The sequence below is a fragment of the Ailuropoda melanoleuca genome, chromosome 16, assembly GCF_002007445.2.
Source record: "Ailuropoda melanoleuca isolate Jingjing chromosome 16, ASM200744v2, whole genome shotgun sequence".
In the NCBI taxonomy this organism is placed as follows: domain Eukaryota; kingdom Metazoa; phylum Chordata; class Mammalia; order Carnivora; family Ursidae; genus Ailuropoda; species Ailuropoda melanoleuca.
The window spans coordinates 50,791,220-50,807,461 of NC_048233.1; the positions used below are offsets into that span (position 1 = coordinate 50,791,220).

At 45.3% G+C, this 16,242-nt stretch overlaps 1 protein-coding gene across 9 annotated transcripts in view; it reads right to left on the reverse strand.

Moving 5' to 3' along the window:
- SERGEF (secretion regulating guanine nucleotide exchange factor) overlaps positions 1-16,242 on the reverse strand; it is a 242,455-nt gene that overhangs the window by 54,464 nt on the left and 171,749 nt on the right. For 2 of the 9 annotated variants that reach the window (XR_004621459.1, XR_004621460.1), the window contains exon 11: positions 4,790-4,912. The exons of the other annotated variants lie outside the window; for them this stretch is intronic. The gene's annotated coding sequence lies outside the window, so the exon portion shown is untranslated. The remainder of the gene's footprint in view (positions 1-4,789; positions 4,913-16,242) is intronic. 9 annotated transcript variants of the gene reach the window in all.

A 16,242-nucleotide genomic window follows, 5' to 3' on the forward strand; every position in this document is an offset into this window, starting at 1 on the left:
CACTGGAGACACAGACACATACAGGAGAAGGCAATGTGAAGAGGAAGCAGAGAAGGGAGTTCTGCAGCCACAAGCCCAAGAATGCCTGGAGCCACCAGAAGATGGAAAAGGCAAGGACGGGTGCTCTCCCGGAGCCTCTGAAGGGAGCACGGCCCTGCCGACACCTTGTTTTCAGACCCAACGGTGAAAGAATGAATTTCTGTTGCAAGCCCCTCAGGCTGTGGTACTTTCTTACTGCAATCCTGGGAAATGAACACCACCTATCTCCCGAACTTATCACGTACCACCCCTTCTCTCCTGCTTTCTGTTGGAGCCATACAAACCACATGTATAAGAACACAGGCTTCCGGGGGAGTGGACTTTTGTCTGATGAGGGTCACTACTCTACCCTAATGATTAGCATGGTATCAGGAACATGGTAAAGGCTCAATCTGTTTGTTTGAAAAAATGAATGAGCGGTAGTTCTCAGAGGGCAGGGGCTGTATGTGATTTACTTGTACATCCTCGGCGCCCAAAGTATAGTACCATGCTCCATGTGGAAATACTTCCTCCTTTCATATATTCTAGCACTGAAGGGGCGACTCTCTGAAAAAAGGGCAAATCTTATCGTGCCGGTACCCAGAAATAAGCCTACAGGCTCCAAAGAGTCCTTCAGTCCTTTCTAGACCTTGTTTCCAAGTTCCTTCTAAACAGAAGCCTTGGAGAGGACCCATGACTGCAGAATCCCGGGGATGATACTGTTTAATTAAACAGAGACTCAAGTCACCAGCCTCTGGCTCGGGCTGGGCTTCTGGGACCTGAGCAGGCAACATTTCATCATTAGGAGGAAAGGAGATGACAAACTCTTTCCTGAAAGAGCCCAGCAGGCAGTCAGAATTACTGGATGTAGATAAATAAAACCATTATTTCCAAATACATATCCCAGGCAGCACTAAATGCATTCTCCGTATCACAGGCAATACTAAATTTGGAACTGGCAGTTTGAATCATACGCTGATTCCTGAAGAGAAACACCAAATTCAAGGGGGAAAAATCAAGCGAAATATGAAAATAAAAATGCAGTCTTGGTCCCTCCGAGCAAGCTGTCAGGAGAGGTGAGGGAGAAGTTTCCTGCATAGAAATCTGGCTAGAAAGGCTCTTGGGCGGGGCGGGGGCAGGGCCGCGCTGGGTGCCACAGGGACAGCAGCCTCTGGGGAAGCCTCTGGAGCACCTCTCTGCGAGGAACTGCAGGGGCAGGCGGGGAACCTGCGTGCGGAGCAATAATGTGGGCGCACCGCTTCCGAAGCCTGCCACACACTGTCACACTGAAGCCTTTTCTCAAACCTGCAGTGAGGGTGCCATCACCCCCATTCTGCAGCTGAACCGAGCCCAGAGGGGTGTGGGGACTCGCCCAACTCATATAGTCAGGGAGCGGGAGAACAGGGACTTATTTTAATCAAGTTCTAATTTTAGAATAGTGTTAGATTTACAGAGAAGTTGAAAAGATAGTACAGCTCCCAAATGCCTCTCCCCAAATAGGGGGGCCTTCTTAGTAACATCTTATGGGACCGTGTGGCATCTCTGTCACAACGAAGGGACTATTATTCACTAAACGCCACATTCTGTTAGATTCCCTGAGTTTTTCCCCTACCGTCCTGCTGCTCCAGGATGCCCCCTGGGACACCATGGAAGGCTTAGCGGTCATGCCTCCTTAGGCTCCTTGGGTCCATTACAGTTCTTCTGACTTTCCCTGTGCTTGCTGGCCTTGACCATTTTAGAAGTACTAGCCAGGTATTTTGTAGGATGTCCCTTAGTTTGTTTTTTCCTGACCTTTTACTCATGGTTAGTTTGGGATTCACAGAGGTGAAGTGCCTTCCTCATTGAGTCATATCCAAGGTACATAATATCAACACAATTTATCCCTCATACTGTTAACTGCGATCACCTGGCCTCAGTAACGTTCGCTGGGTTTCTTCACTGTAAAGTTCTGCTTCCTTCCACCAGCCGTCTCCTGTCTACTCTTTGGAAGCAAATCACTGAGCAGAGTCCACACTCAGGGAATGGAAAGTTAAGTTCCAACTCCTTCACAGGGGAGTATCTACATAAATTATGTGGAATTATTCTGTATAGGAGAGCAAGGATTAAAATCTGGTCTATGTGACATACCACCTACAATATGCCCCTCCCCGTTTATCTCTCTCATTGCATCCTATTTTTTCCTTGACACTATTTCTCATAATTTGCAATTACATATTTATCAATGTTTTATGTATTTATCAATTTGTTGACAACTGCTACTCCCTGTGTCCCCATGGTTAGCAGGAATCATGAGGTCAGGGACAGTTTTGCCCATTGCTATAACCCTAGGGTCAAGTAGAATGCCTGACATTTAGTAGATGCCCAATAAATGCTTGTAAAATTCTGGTAGTATGGCAACAAGATGATGCCATCCCTGTCCTTGGGGCAGGCACACATGAAAACCTTATTACACAAACTTCCAAACATAAGCAAAAGAAGATAATATCCTACATAATTCTTAATAGCAAGCAACTCATGATGAATATTAAAATATACACATAGGCAAAGTGCACAGGAATATAGGATAGGGAACATTCTGCATGTGCTTCCAGTAGGAAATGTTTGGGTGGGCCTGAAAGGATGGAAAAGATATTAGGGTGTCAAAGGGCAGAGGGCACAGTTCAGGTAAAGGGAACTGAAAGGGAGGTGAGTGCAGGGAATGGGGCTAGGGACAAGGTGTTGGTGGGTGGGGAAGAAAGGTTGGGAAGGCAGCTGAGAGCAAACTGAGCCATTCCCTCCAGCCAAGCAGAGGCACGGGCTACCCTGTGGACAACAAGACCCATCTCCTCTTGTATCTTGCTCAGGGTACTGGTGGTGGCTCACAGGCTCTGAGAAGTGGGACGGTTCTCGTGACTGAGAAGCTCATTTCCACACTGCTCATTCCCCAAAGTGCTCATGCTTCTTGAGGCAGAGACTACTGGTTATCTACCCAAGATCCATCTCCCCAGATTTCATCCAGGGAAGCCATGTGTCCAGCTAAAAGACTAATTTCCCAGCCTTCATTACGATCAGGTGTGGCTATGTAACTAGGTTCTGGCCAATAAGTTGTAGGTGGACCCTGCTGGGTACCACCTCAGGGAAAGTGCCTTAACAGGGCTACCTTTCGTCCTCTTTCCATCTACCTGCCTCCTGCCTGAACATGGAAGTGACAGCTAGAACTCTAGCAGCTATATTAGACCATGAGAAAGCCTTGAAGAAGAAAGCCTGCACTAAGGAAAGTGAAATAGAGAGATCGCTATTTATTCAGCTACTACACCAGCCCTGGACTGAATATCACCAGGACTTCTCATATATGAGTATATCAATCTCCTCAGGCTGCCACGACAAATACCACAGACTGGGTGGCTTCAAGAACAGAAATTTATTTTCTCACATTTCTGGAAGCTAGGAATCCAAAATCAACATGCCGTTAGGGCTGATTTCTGGTGACACCTCTCTCCCTGGCTTACAGATGGCCTTTCCATTGTGCCCACACGAAAGGAGAGTGATCTCTAGTGTCTCTTCTTCTTCTGGAAGCAGCATGGTTTCAGTGTCTTTTTCTAGAGCAGAGAGCTTATTAAGACTGTGAGTGATCACTTTGAAATGGTGCAGAGACCAGGGACTGGTAAATCCAGAATGCTCTGAAGCTTGGGCATTAGGCACATGACTTTATGAAGAAATAGCAAGAAGATAGGAGTCCAGAGAAAGGCCAGGCTAGGTGGAAAGATGAACTATCGAGAATGAAGTCAATATGACTCACCCACAGAGCTCCTTTCTTGGTATGCCACGATGGGTGGCATCTTATGAGAGAAAGAGTATGGGTTTGAATCCCCACTCTGCTACTCACTACTTATAAGCTCGGTAATTTGGGGGGTGTTAACAGCTCAGAGCCTTACCTGCTTCATGTAAAATGAAGATGATAGCCATCTATTGTGGGGATTAAATACCAAAACATTATACATAATAGCTCTGCCAGAGTGCAGTAACAGTAACAAGAGCCTGCCCAGACAGGTCTTATCTGTGCCAGGCGCTGTACTATACACATGACATGAGTTCTTTCATTTAATCTTCACCAGGAGGTAGATGCTATTGAAGAATTTAAAAACTGTTGGTTTCTCCCCAAAGCGATGCCAAGCCACATCCTTGGGTATTTTTAGAAGAAATGTACCAGTCCTTGGAAGGCTCTTCGCAAATCCATCCCATGCAAAGCGGCAGTATTGACATCTATTTTGTAACCGTTTGCAATCCCCAAAGTTTGCAGCAAATGGCACAGACCTTTAACTCCCAGGCTCCCCAGCGGGAGTTTGGAGAACTCAGGGAAAACCCTACCAAGAGCCCCTTTCCAACCCCCATGAAATGGGAAGAAAGACAATGAAGAATTTGAAGCATGCTATTGAAAAAGAGAGTGACCAGACCAGAAAGGGGGGATGGGGAGTCATTGTTCAATGGGTAGAATTTCAGTATGGGAAGATGACAAAGCTCTGGAGATGGATAATGGTGACAGGTGCACAACGATGTCAATGTACTTAATGCCACTGAATTGTACACTGAAAATGATTAAAATGGTAAGTTTTGTTATGTGCATTTTTTACCACAATAAAAGTTGTAACAGTAATAGTAATAATAATAATAAATAGAGTAACCATGGTGGTAAGTGGTCCAAAATCCATATATAATAGACAGCACATGAAAGAACTCAGTATTTTTCAGGCATAAGTTTGGAAACCTCTGGTTTTCAGAATCATGATATTACCTGCTTATTGTCAAGCACATCATATATGTGGCCACTTTATCTGCATTATCTTTATCTTCCAGTAGGGCTCTTCAAGGCATTTCTTGCTTAGAGAGATCGGGTGACCAGCCCAGGATCATACAACTAGAAAGCAGTGGAGATGGGATATGAAACAAATCAGTTCAAAATACCATGTCCTTTTATATCATGCTGCCTCTCACTCAAATACTGAATAGACACCTGGGTTTTAAAATGCTAATGATTTCTTTTAATCTTATTGTTCTGAAACAGGGTGTGGGGTATAGGAAGGTCAGATGTCCATCTTCTTGAAGGCTCTCTGCACTGCCAGGGCATGCGGGTGAACCCAACCCTATTGCATAGGTGTCCTGCACTCCAGGGGTAACCATTCTAGTAAGAGGAACCTGGAAGACCTTTGAGATTAGAAGCAGCAGAAATACCAGGTTGACGCTACCAGGGGACTGTATCAGGACCCATGGACCACAGCTAGCTCCCATGGCTGTAGAGGAGGCCATCAGCCAACAGAGAACACAAAGCAATCTCCAGATATAGCAAGAGCTACTGAAAGCATTTCCCTCCAGCTCTCTCAAGTGTAGCCACCACATCCCAGAAGAGAAATTTGGAAGAGGAAGAGGAAGGAAGAAGATGAAGCAGAGGAAAGAATTAGAGACAGGTGAGAGGTTCTGAAGGCGATGGCTTCTCTTCAAATCCCAGGCCACTGTTCTGTTGGTAAAAGCAAAGTCGTTACCACTCTAAAGCCAGCACATAATCTCATGACTGCCTTGGGTGTCTTAGTCCCCTGGCATCACCTTCTGTTTTTTAGTGACCTCCCTCCAGCCACCAAATCTTGGCCTCTATGGACAAATGGGTTTGGGAAAAGGTCCTCAGGTCTAAGTCAGTATCACAAGCACCCAGACAAAGGCATTATGGCAGAATCAAGGGATGAGTGACAGGCAAATGGGTTTTCCATAATGCTGGCTGTTGATCAGAGACTCCTAGACACTGACTCTGTTTCTTCCCTACTGGCCAAAATGTAGACTTGCTGACCCTGAGTTTGCTTCCAAAAGCAGGAGAGCTTTTTGTAAGAGAGGTGTTTGTATACATTCTCTTAAAGGAAAACAGAGAAATTATTAAGTTCTTCAGGAACGATGAGCCAGGCCTTGAGTAAAAAAGATCGGAGCTAGAAGTGACTGTTTCTTGGATGCAGTAGGGCCTCCTCTGCATGGACAGCATCACCGGCAGCCGCACGCGCCATGGTGGAACCAGGGGCCAGCGAAGGCAATGCTGAGGTACTCCGCATCTGCTCCAGTCCTGCCCGGCCTCCTGACTCCCAGTACATACCTGTATCCTGGCGTTATTAAATCAGGAACTCAATATAATTTTATAAATGGTCTGTATGTGGGGGGGGGGTGTTCATTCCCACCAATCCAGAGACTCTCACTACCTTTCTCCCATTCTCTTTCAAGAATCTCCTCATTTAGCTGATCCGTGATACTCATTCGTAATGGGGACCCGTTCACAGGAGCTACATGGCCGCCCTGTATCGGCAGCAGGAGCAAGGAGCCCTGGAATACTGAGCAGAGCCGGGGCTGACCGGCCCTGCCACGTGGCTCGAGCGGGAGTCGGCTGGGCTCCACTCCACAACGGCGCTTGGCTGTCGCCTGCTCACTTTGAGTGGAGGATCCGGCACTTATTTTAGGCCCTTATAAATAATACATTTTGTCATCTTGATTCTTCAAGGCCTTCTTTTAAGCTATTTTTTCCTCTTTGGGAAAACCTCTTTTACTCTATGAGACAGAGTTGTTCATAAATCAAGAGGAGTTCCAAGTGACCGAAGCCTGAATTCCTGACTTTGGAAAGGGTGGGAAGACACCAAACCTGACTAAGTCAAGGAAGAGGCTGGCCTCACACAGGAAGAGGATCTTTAAGGATGAAAACAAATGCTCACAACATCTCTGAGGCCTTGACCTCTGCCCCAGGAAGTCCTAGTATCAGACCTTTAAATATCACCTCCAACTCCTGCCTTGCCAAGAGTCCCTACAGGTGGGGTACACTCAGGAAAATGTGAAGGGTTCTTACTATCTGTAAAAGGGAAACAAGGCTACCTGTCATGCAGACTTGTCCAAGTGCCTGGCATAAAGTCAAAACTCAGTATGTGAGCTCCCCTTGGACTCTCCTCCCCTGCAGCTCTCAAGAAGATACATTTGTACCTTGAGAAAGTGTCATTGTCCCCACTCTTCAGTGACCAGTAACCACTGAAGAAGAGCTCTTTAATTAATATGGCGCAAAGAAGCTCACCTGTACAGGAGACAGAGCACTAAACTTGGAACTGGATAGAACAGGGCTTGAATCCTGATTCTGCTGCTTGTTATGTGAACTTGGGTAAGTTCCTCAGTCTCTCCAGACATTAGTGTCTTAATCAATGGGGATAAATTACTAAGTTCATAGTCTCTTTTAAACTCGAATGGGCAGATGAATTGCCAGGGAATCTTACTAAAATACAGATTCTGACCTAGCAGATCTCAGCTAGGGCCTGAGGTTCTGCATTTCTAATGACCAAGGCCAAGGCTGATGGTTTGTGGATCACTGTTTGAATAGAAAGGACATACACGGTCTGGGCACTGGGTGAAGGGCTATGTCAGTTTGAGCTCTGATTCCTTCTCTGGTGTTCTACCTTAAAATGCAAAGAAGGTCATTCTACAACTCAACTTAGACTATGTATTAATCCTTGATTCTTTACAGGTAAGCCAAATACTGATTATTTAGTAAAATAACAAGGGTTGGGGAAAATCACTTGTCACCAATCCTCTTCCCGGCAAAAAAAAAACAAAAACAAAAACACTAACCAACAAAGCACAATACGTCAGCTGGCTGATGTAAAAGGCAAATTTACAAACAAATCTCCAAAAGAACTTAAAATCACTTCAGATGAAAACTTCCGGGGTAACAATGTAAATAGCACCTCTCCACACACAAAAAGGCATTGTTTTAAACCCCAAACCAAAGCTTTGACTTACACTGAAGGCAGGATTTGGGAGGGTGAAGGAGGAAGCAGCCAAGACCACTGAGTCCCTGAGACTGGTTTGATGGGGGGGGGGGGTTGGGGGGGAAANGTTGGGGAGGAAACTGATGAGAGAGTTTGATGGAACGGAATAAGGAAGCCAGTGGAAAGGACTATGAAAGAGGCTTTTCTTCTTGGAACAATCACACTTGTGTTCAAGACACCGCTCCAGGGTCACCTCCTTGGTGACACTTCCTTGGTGACACCGTCCCTGACAGCTGGTTCCTGCTCTTGTTCCCAAAGTACTAATGACCACCTCTCTACCCCACCACCCCACCCCCGGAGCTGGTCTTGAACTGTAACTGAATGCTCATTTCCATATTGATCTCCAACTCTTCGAGGTCAGGGACCACTTCTTACTTATCTCCATAATCTCAGCCTGGCACAGAGCACTGACACATATTAGGCATGGATTAAGCACCCAGTGAATGATTATTTCAATGCATGAGGTGGAGGGTATTAAAGAGAAAGCTTAATGACCTTGCTTCAAGGTTTATCTTTCCTGGAGGTCTTCACTCATATATTCATTCTCTCGGTAAACATATATGCTCCAAGTGTGAGTACTCAGACCTTTAACCAGTTTTCAGTGTATTTTTGAGAAATGTCTCAAACTTTCTTGATTCTAAGATTGTCAGTTTAGTAATATATATAGTAATTATATGCTATAATTTTTATAAAAGCTTTTAGCATTTTTCCAAAGTGCTTTTCTATTTTCATAATAATTGAATACATAATTTCTCCATTTTCAAACAAGGAAACTGAAGCCCAGAAAAAAAAATTAAGTGATCTAAGGCAGAGTCTCAAACTTCAGGTTGATAAGAATCACTTGGGGGCACTTGTCAAAAATAGAGTCCTGAATAAAAAAAAAAAAAAAAAAAAAAAAAAAGAGTCCTGGCCTCCTGCCCCCAGAGATTCTGATTCAGTAGGTACAAGATAGAGCCCAGGAATCTGCATTTTAATGTTCTCCAGGTTCTGCGGCAGGGGGTCTACAGACCTGGGGCCAGGCCCCCAGATGACTAGAGCTCACCCTAGTGCCTTCCTCAGGCCAGGTACCTGGCATATTCTAGAGCTCAGTCTCTGCTGAAGGTTGTTTCAGGGCTTTGGTTCCAAACCTAGAGTCATGGGATAGGACGCAAGTCATACAAGATTGCATCTTCACAGGGCCTGGCAGGAAACCTAAAACCAGAGACGCTCAGATGATGATGGCAGTTCCCAAATCCCACCTGTAAAACCATGAAGCCAGAGTGGTAGCTGGGAAATGGATCATATTCCTGAAGACGTAAGACCTAGAACGCCAGGTTCTGGAAAAGAACCAGACCCTCTAGGCAACAGGGACCATAAAAAAAAAAAAAAAAAGGAAATGAAATGAAATGAAATGAAATGAAATGAAATGAAGGAAGAGAAGAGAAAAAAATTACAAAAAGGCTCAACTTAGGAAATACTGAATTTGTTGGATATATTTATTTTGGATTTGTACCCCTTCTTTCTCACTTCAACGGAGCTTACCAAAAGGAACCCAATGGTACAATCCGGTAAAAGACGGAAACCAAAGGAGGACAAGCAGAAGTCTCCCTCTTGTTTGCCTTCCACATGCACACCCTGCTGACTGGACCTCTGCCTTGTCTCTCCCATCAGCCCCTTCTCATCACCCACTGCCATGGCCCTGATTAAAGACCCTGGGTGCTACCTTTCCTCCGAACTTTATATAAAAGCCTCCCCAGGCTTTCCCTGTCGCCCTTCCCTTTCCCTCAATCTACCTCCACCAGAACGACCCATGAATCTCCCGAGCACAGATCTCATCTTGGAGTGGAAAAGACCACTGTATCTGAATCCAGAAGATCTGATTCTGGCCCTACCTCCAGCTCCAGCTCCATCATTAACTAGCTGCCTGACCTTGGGTTGCTAACTTCCATTTTTGTGATTTGGTCTTTATGTGTGAGGCAAAGGGCTACACTGGCTCATCTCCAAAGTCCTTTTCAACCCTAGGATTTTATGCATATTCCTGCTTAAAAACCATTAGTGATATCTTATTGCCTGTAGAATTAAATATACAATTGCCTCACCCTGGAACATTTAAGGAAGCCCTCCATGATCTGGCCCTACCATGCACTGCATGTTTGTGTCCCCCCAGAATTCATATGTTGAAACTCTAATCCCCAGTGTGATGGTGTTTGCAGGTGGGCCTGTGGGAGGTGACTAGGTCATGAGAGTGGAGCCCTTGTGATGGGCTTAGTGCTCTTATAAGAAGAGACACAAAAGAAAGCTTGCTTCCTCTCTCTCTGCTCTCCACCATGTGAGGACATGGCAGGAAGATGGCCATCTGTGAACCAGAAGGAGGGCTCTCACCAAGAACCTGACCATGCTGGCACCCTGATCCTGAACTTCAAGTCTCCAGAACCATGAGAAATAAAGGTTTGTTTAAGCCACCCAGTCTATGGTATCTTGTTATAGCAGCCTGAACTGACTCAGAGAGGCCCCAACTTTTTAAAAAGCATTATTCCCTTTTATGTTCCCTTTGTTAGAGTCAAAGTGAAGTATTTCCATTTCTTAAACATGCCTGGAGTTTTCTGCTTCCTCAGTGCTTTTGTCATTATTTTGGAAAACCTACCACACTGATTTCAATGTGGACGATCCCTACATTTTTCAAGGTCCAAATCACATATCACATGGATCTCTTTTAGGTTTTCCCTCCATGCCCCAGCCTAAAAGCAAACTCTCTCCTCTGACTGCTGGTACTTCAGCTGGCCCTCTCTCCAGCTGGTATTACAGCCCTTCCTGGGCTTGGCTCACACGTGAGGGCGGGGCCTGTGTGAGTCTCCTCCCCAATTAGCACAGGGCCATGCACAGCGAAGGGTTGGACGAGTAACTGCGGGGGTTAAATGTCAGAAAGCAGATGCACTCATTGTAGTTACATCCTGAATTTCAGTAGCAGCCAAGGCAGAGAGGGTCACACTGGCAAACAGTTTCCAGTCTTACAAAAGAAAGAATATAAATTCCTGTTAAAGTCAACAACCTTTTCTTGAAATCAACTCCAAGGCTCTGAGCCATAAAAAAGAGGCCACCTTATTTGGCCAAGCAGTGCACCCATTGCTCATAAAAGCCAAGGGCTGGGGCACCTGGGTGGCACAGTCATTAAGTGTCTGACTTCAGCTCAGGGCGTGATCCCAGCGTTCTGGGATCGAGCCCCACATTAGGCTTCTCTGCTAGGAGGCTGCTTTTTCCTCTCCCACTTCCCCTGCTTGTGTTCCCTCTCTCGCTGACTGTCTCTCTCTGTCAAATAAATAAATAAAATCTTTAAAATAAATAAATAAATAAATATAAATAAATAAATAAATAAATAAAAGCCAAGGGCTAAGTGCCTGAGGCAATTTTTCCCTGCCAACAACAGCTTGGGCTGAGGTGCTTGGTTTGGTGGTGGCAGGCTGACTGGGAGCTCCACGCAGCCACAGAGCACGTCCTCATGGCCATGATGGCTCTGGGAATTTTAAGCCCTACACGGTGTGGTAAAAGACAGACTTCTTGCTTAAATGATGTACTTGAAGAGATTTCTTTCTCTGACCTTCCCTGGCCCTGGATCCGACCTGTCCCAGCTTATTCTCTGCCCACCTGAGGTCACAGTCAAGTATGTATGTGTTTTATCTCCCTGTCTAGACCGTCAGTTCCTGCCTGGAAGGATCTCATTCATCTTGTATCTTGTTCATCCTCCTATCTCCCACATGCCTAGCACAAAACCCTGCTCATAGCATCTGTCAATAAATGTTCTCTGGATGGATGCTCAAATTTAGATCAAATTGACTCAAATCCCAATTAAAATCCCCAGTCAGGAAGACAAGATTTAATTCATATGTTTTTCCTACAAAAGGGACAATCTTGCTGTTTAATATAACCTAATACATTTTCTTCACAACTCAGAGATAGACACAGGCTTTGTTTTTAGAAGGCATATCTGAGATGTTGTAAAGTAGTGCTTAATTTTGATATTTTATTCTGATTACATTTGAGGACTATCAGAAATACAAGCGATGACTTGGCTTGCTCTGAACCATTCTGTGCATCATCCGAGAATCCTAAGACAGAACGGTGAAGGTCTGTGGAGACCAACCAAGTCATTACATGGCTGAGAGAAAAGAGGTGCAAGAGCTAGGCTTAGAACGCATGTTTGGTTGGCTGGTTCATTGGTTTTCTTTGCCCTGTTTGTTTACTCAGGTCTTGTGTTAGGTGCCAGGGATAAGGAACTGGCATAGACAACCATGGCCATGACCGAGTTCCCAGACTAATGGTCACTTCCTGGTCCACTGGCCCAGGACATTTTACTCTCTTCAAAGGAGCAACATGGCCCCTTTAAGAGCGCTTTCTGGAGAAAGCACCAATGTCAGTTGGACAAGAAAGCCTTGCATTTACTGGAGCACTGCACATCCCTACCAGTCAAAGGCATCCATTCCAGGGCTAGTGGACTGGAACTCCTTGAAAGCCTACTACTTTCTGCCTCAGCACCACCCCCTTGGAATTGATTACAACCATGGCCACACTCAGAAATATCTTCCTTCAGACTAGATTGTTACTTCTCCCTTCACCGTTCTCTACCACGTCTTACACAACGTAGGCAACTTATACTTGTGGCTGACGAGACAACTGTACAAGATAGTTTTGGGTCCTAAACACCTTCCCCTTTAAACTCATACACAGACTTGTTTTCTTTGGGGAATGGAGAATAGGCCTCATCCTCTGCCAGTTCTGGCTGACTGGAAGTGACCGCCCAGTGTGCTGTGTTGAGAACGTTTCTGAGGCTGCATCCAGATGCAGTAGGAAATGGGGATTTGACTGACTGGTGGTCTATGGGGGAGCTATTTGCTTTCTACCAACTAGACCCTGGCTTTAAAATCTCTGTTGGTCCCCTGGTACCTAAACCATTAAGTCCAACACTGTCAACACGGCACACAAGACCCTTCACAGGGCAGTCACCAACCTTCAACACCAGCCTGGTGCCTACGCCCCACACACCCTATACCCTAGCCATGTTGAGGTATTTTCTGTTTCTTGAATATACCCTACTCCTTCAGGATTCTGGGCCTTTGCAAATGCTATTCCTTTTTTTCTGAAATGCTCTCTCTTCTTACCACCCAGCCCCTTTTTAAGTAGAGAACAAATAGATATTAATGGTCATAAACTGTTGTTCCTGGCCATTAGTTGTATTATTTTTAACTACAATTTCTTTTATTGATATATAAAGGATAGTTGTCTCCTTAACCCTTTTTAATGCCTAGTTTCTTGTGAAGGCTTCCCTGACTTACCATATGAAAAGTTAGCCCTCTCCTTCGTGGTCCTATACCCCCTTATTTGTCCTCTTGCCATGATACAGACTGAGATTTATCTATTTATATTTCTACCTCCCCCAAGAGGGGAGGCCCTCAGGAGCAGAGCCTTATCTTGTTTGCCAAAAGTAAAACACCAGCCACAGATAAGGCACTTGTTACAGGACTCAAGAATGAATGAATTCTTTGAAAACGTCTCCATTTTTCACTTCCCCAAGATGTCTTTCTGAGATGCAAGCACTGGCCCCTACCTACAGTCTTGCAAACTCGCAGAGGTGCATCCTGGCAGTGAGGTCTGTCACCTGTCAACATGTCCCCCCGGTTTAGGAACTGAAACTAGGTATCACTCGATCTACACGAACTGGGTACTGAGCAGATTCAGCAGAATGGATTACTTCATCTAACCCTTCGTCAAATCCTGTTGCCCTAACTTCAACATAATCACAAATGTAACTGACAGTCTCCACTGTCCTAACCCCATTCAGGCCACTGTCACTCTCCTGGACTATTTCAGCCTCTTAACCCGTATTTCTGTTTCCCTGTTCATATTTTACAATCCATTCTCCACTTAGCCACCTCAGTTTTCTTTAAGATCACACCTCTCCCTTGCTTAAAGCCCTTCAGTGGCTTCCCACTAATTCTAGGGGAAAAAAAATCCAAACTCTTCTGTGGCCTCCGAGGCCCAACACAATCCAGCTCTTGCTTTCTGATCTTATGGCTCCTCCCTCCGGCACAATGTGCCCCAGACATCCTGACCTCCATTCTACTCCTCGAATGGCCAAGCTCTTTCCAACACCGGGTCTTTGTTCTCATAGCTCTCTCAGCCTTGAATGCGCTTGTCCCAGCTTTTCATTTGCCATCTCAGCTCAAAATATCACCTTCTCCAAGAGTCCTTCCCTGACCATTCTATACAAAATGCACAAAATATCTTCCAATTACTCTCTATCCCAGAGCTCTATTTATTTCATTTATGGTACTTAAAATCTAAAATCATCTTACTGACTTATTTTTTGGTCATTGACCTCTCACAATACAATATGAGTTCCGTGAAAGACAGACCTGACTCCTTCAAGACCACAGCTACTAACACCGGGTCTGGCCGAAGCAGGTGCTGAGGGTCTGGGGCCTGGGGTGGCTCAGTCAGTTACTACTCTTGTTTTTGGCTCAGGTCATGATCTCAGGGTCAAGAGATCAAGTACCACGTCAGGCTCTGTGCTCAGCGTGGAGTCTGCTTGTCCCTCTCCCTCTGCTACTTGCCTCGCTCTCACTCTCTCTCTAATAAATAAATAAAATCTTAAAAAAAAAAGCAGGTGCTGCATAAATATATTTTTACTGAAAGCCAAATGAATCCATTTCTGAGAATCCCCAAAGACAGGGCTCCTATTTTTTCCCCTGACCTACAGCATACTCCTCTTAAACATTAAATTATCATAAGCTGGAGAACATGATGCCGGGAGTCAGGAGACCTGGATTCTAGGTCACTTCCATGTGTGGCCCCTCGTGAAACACAACACAACAACCTGAAAGATCCAGGCAGGATGCCAAAATAAGGAAAACAAGCTGTATTTGCCTTAGAGAAAGTCAGGAAAGGGGAGAGCCCTGCAGCTGGAGAGGCCAGAATAGGCTTTAGCGTTCCAGAACATGGCCCTGGAGCAAATGTCAGGGGTGTGGTGCAGCATGCCAGGGAAGAATGGTGTTTCCTGAACTGGCAAAAGACTAAACAGGCAGCATCTGACAGGGAACTCAGATCAGAGGCTGCAAGTGGCCTCTGGGGGGTTGGCAGGGTGTGATGAAGAAAGCTAGGGAGAAGACTTCAGCATGACCTCAGCCTCTAAATGTATTAAATGGGATGCAGTAGAAAGACCACTGGCTTAGGATGCAGAGGGGGAACTAGAGAGGGCAGAGGAGCCCTGACTGAGCACCCCCTCTGCGGCAGGCTCTGTGCTCAGCAGTGCACCCATCTGACCTCATCCAGTCCTTGTGATCACCCTCCCAGGGAGGGAGCAATATTCTCATTTTATAGAGAAACCGAGGTGCAGACAAGTTACTTTAGCTCTCTGAATTTCAGGACGCTTCTCAGTAAAATGGGTCATAATAAAACCCATCTCACAGGTCTAGTGTGAGAAAGCAGGGAGACGTGGTGGGAGAGCACCTATACCGCGCCAGGTGCTTTGCCAATTTTACTGTTACTATTAATATTAATCACTACTTGTAATATCAATCACTAGCTTGTGCAAGGTCACAGGGCTCATGAACATCAGAGGTGAGATGTGAATGCTGGATGGGGTTTTCACTGTCAGGCTGCCCCGTAGAAGACCAGGAACTGAAACACAGCTTTGCCAATAATTAGCTGTGTGACCTCAGACAAACTATTGCACCTTGCAAGAGCCATGCTCCCTTCATCTGAATAAAGGGGCCAAAAACTCCACCTGCAAGTTGGTACAGCCACTCTGGAAAACAGTGTGGAGGTCCCTTAAAAAGTTAAAAATTGAGCTACTCTATGATCCAGCCATTGCACTACTGGGTGTTTACCCCAAAGATACAGATGTAGTGAAGAGAAGGGCCATATGCACTTCAATGTTCATAGCAGCATTGTCCACAATAGCTAAATCATGGAAGGAGCCGAGATGCCCTTCAACAGATGACTGGATTAAGAAGTTGTGGTCCATATATACAATGGAATATTACTCAGCTATCAAAAATGTTTCTCAACATTTGCTGCAACATGGACGGCACTGGAGGAGATAATGCTAAGTGAAATAAGTCAAGCAGAGAAAGACAAATATCATATGGTTTCTCTCATCTATGGAACATAAGAACTAGGAAGATCGGTAGGAGAAGAAAGGAATAAAGAAGGGGGGTAATCAGAAGGGGGAATGAAGCATGAGAGACTATGGACTCTGAGAAACAAACTGAGGGCTTCAGAGGGGAGGGGGGTGGGGGAATGGGATAGACTGGTTGATGGGTAGTAAGGAGGGCACGTATTGCATGGTGCACTGGGTGTTATACGCAATTAATGAATCATCGAACTTTACATAAAAAAACAGGGATGTACTGTATGGTGACTAACATAATAAAAAATA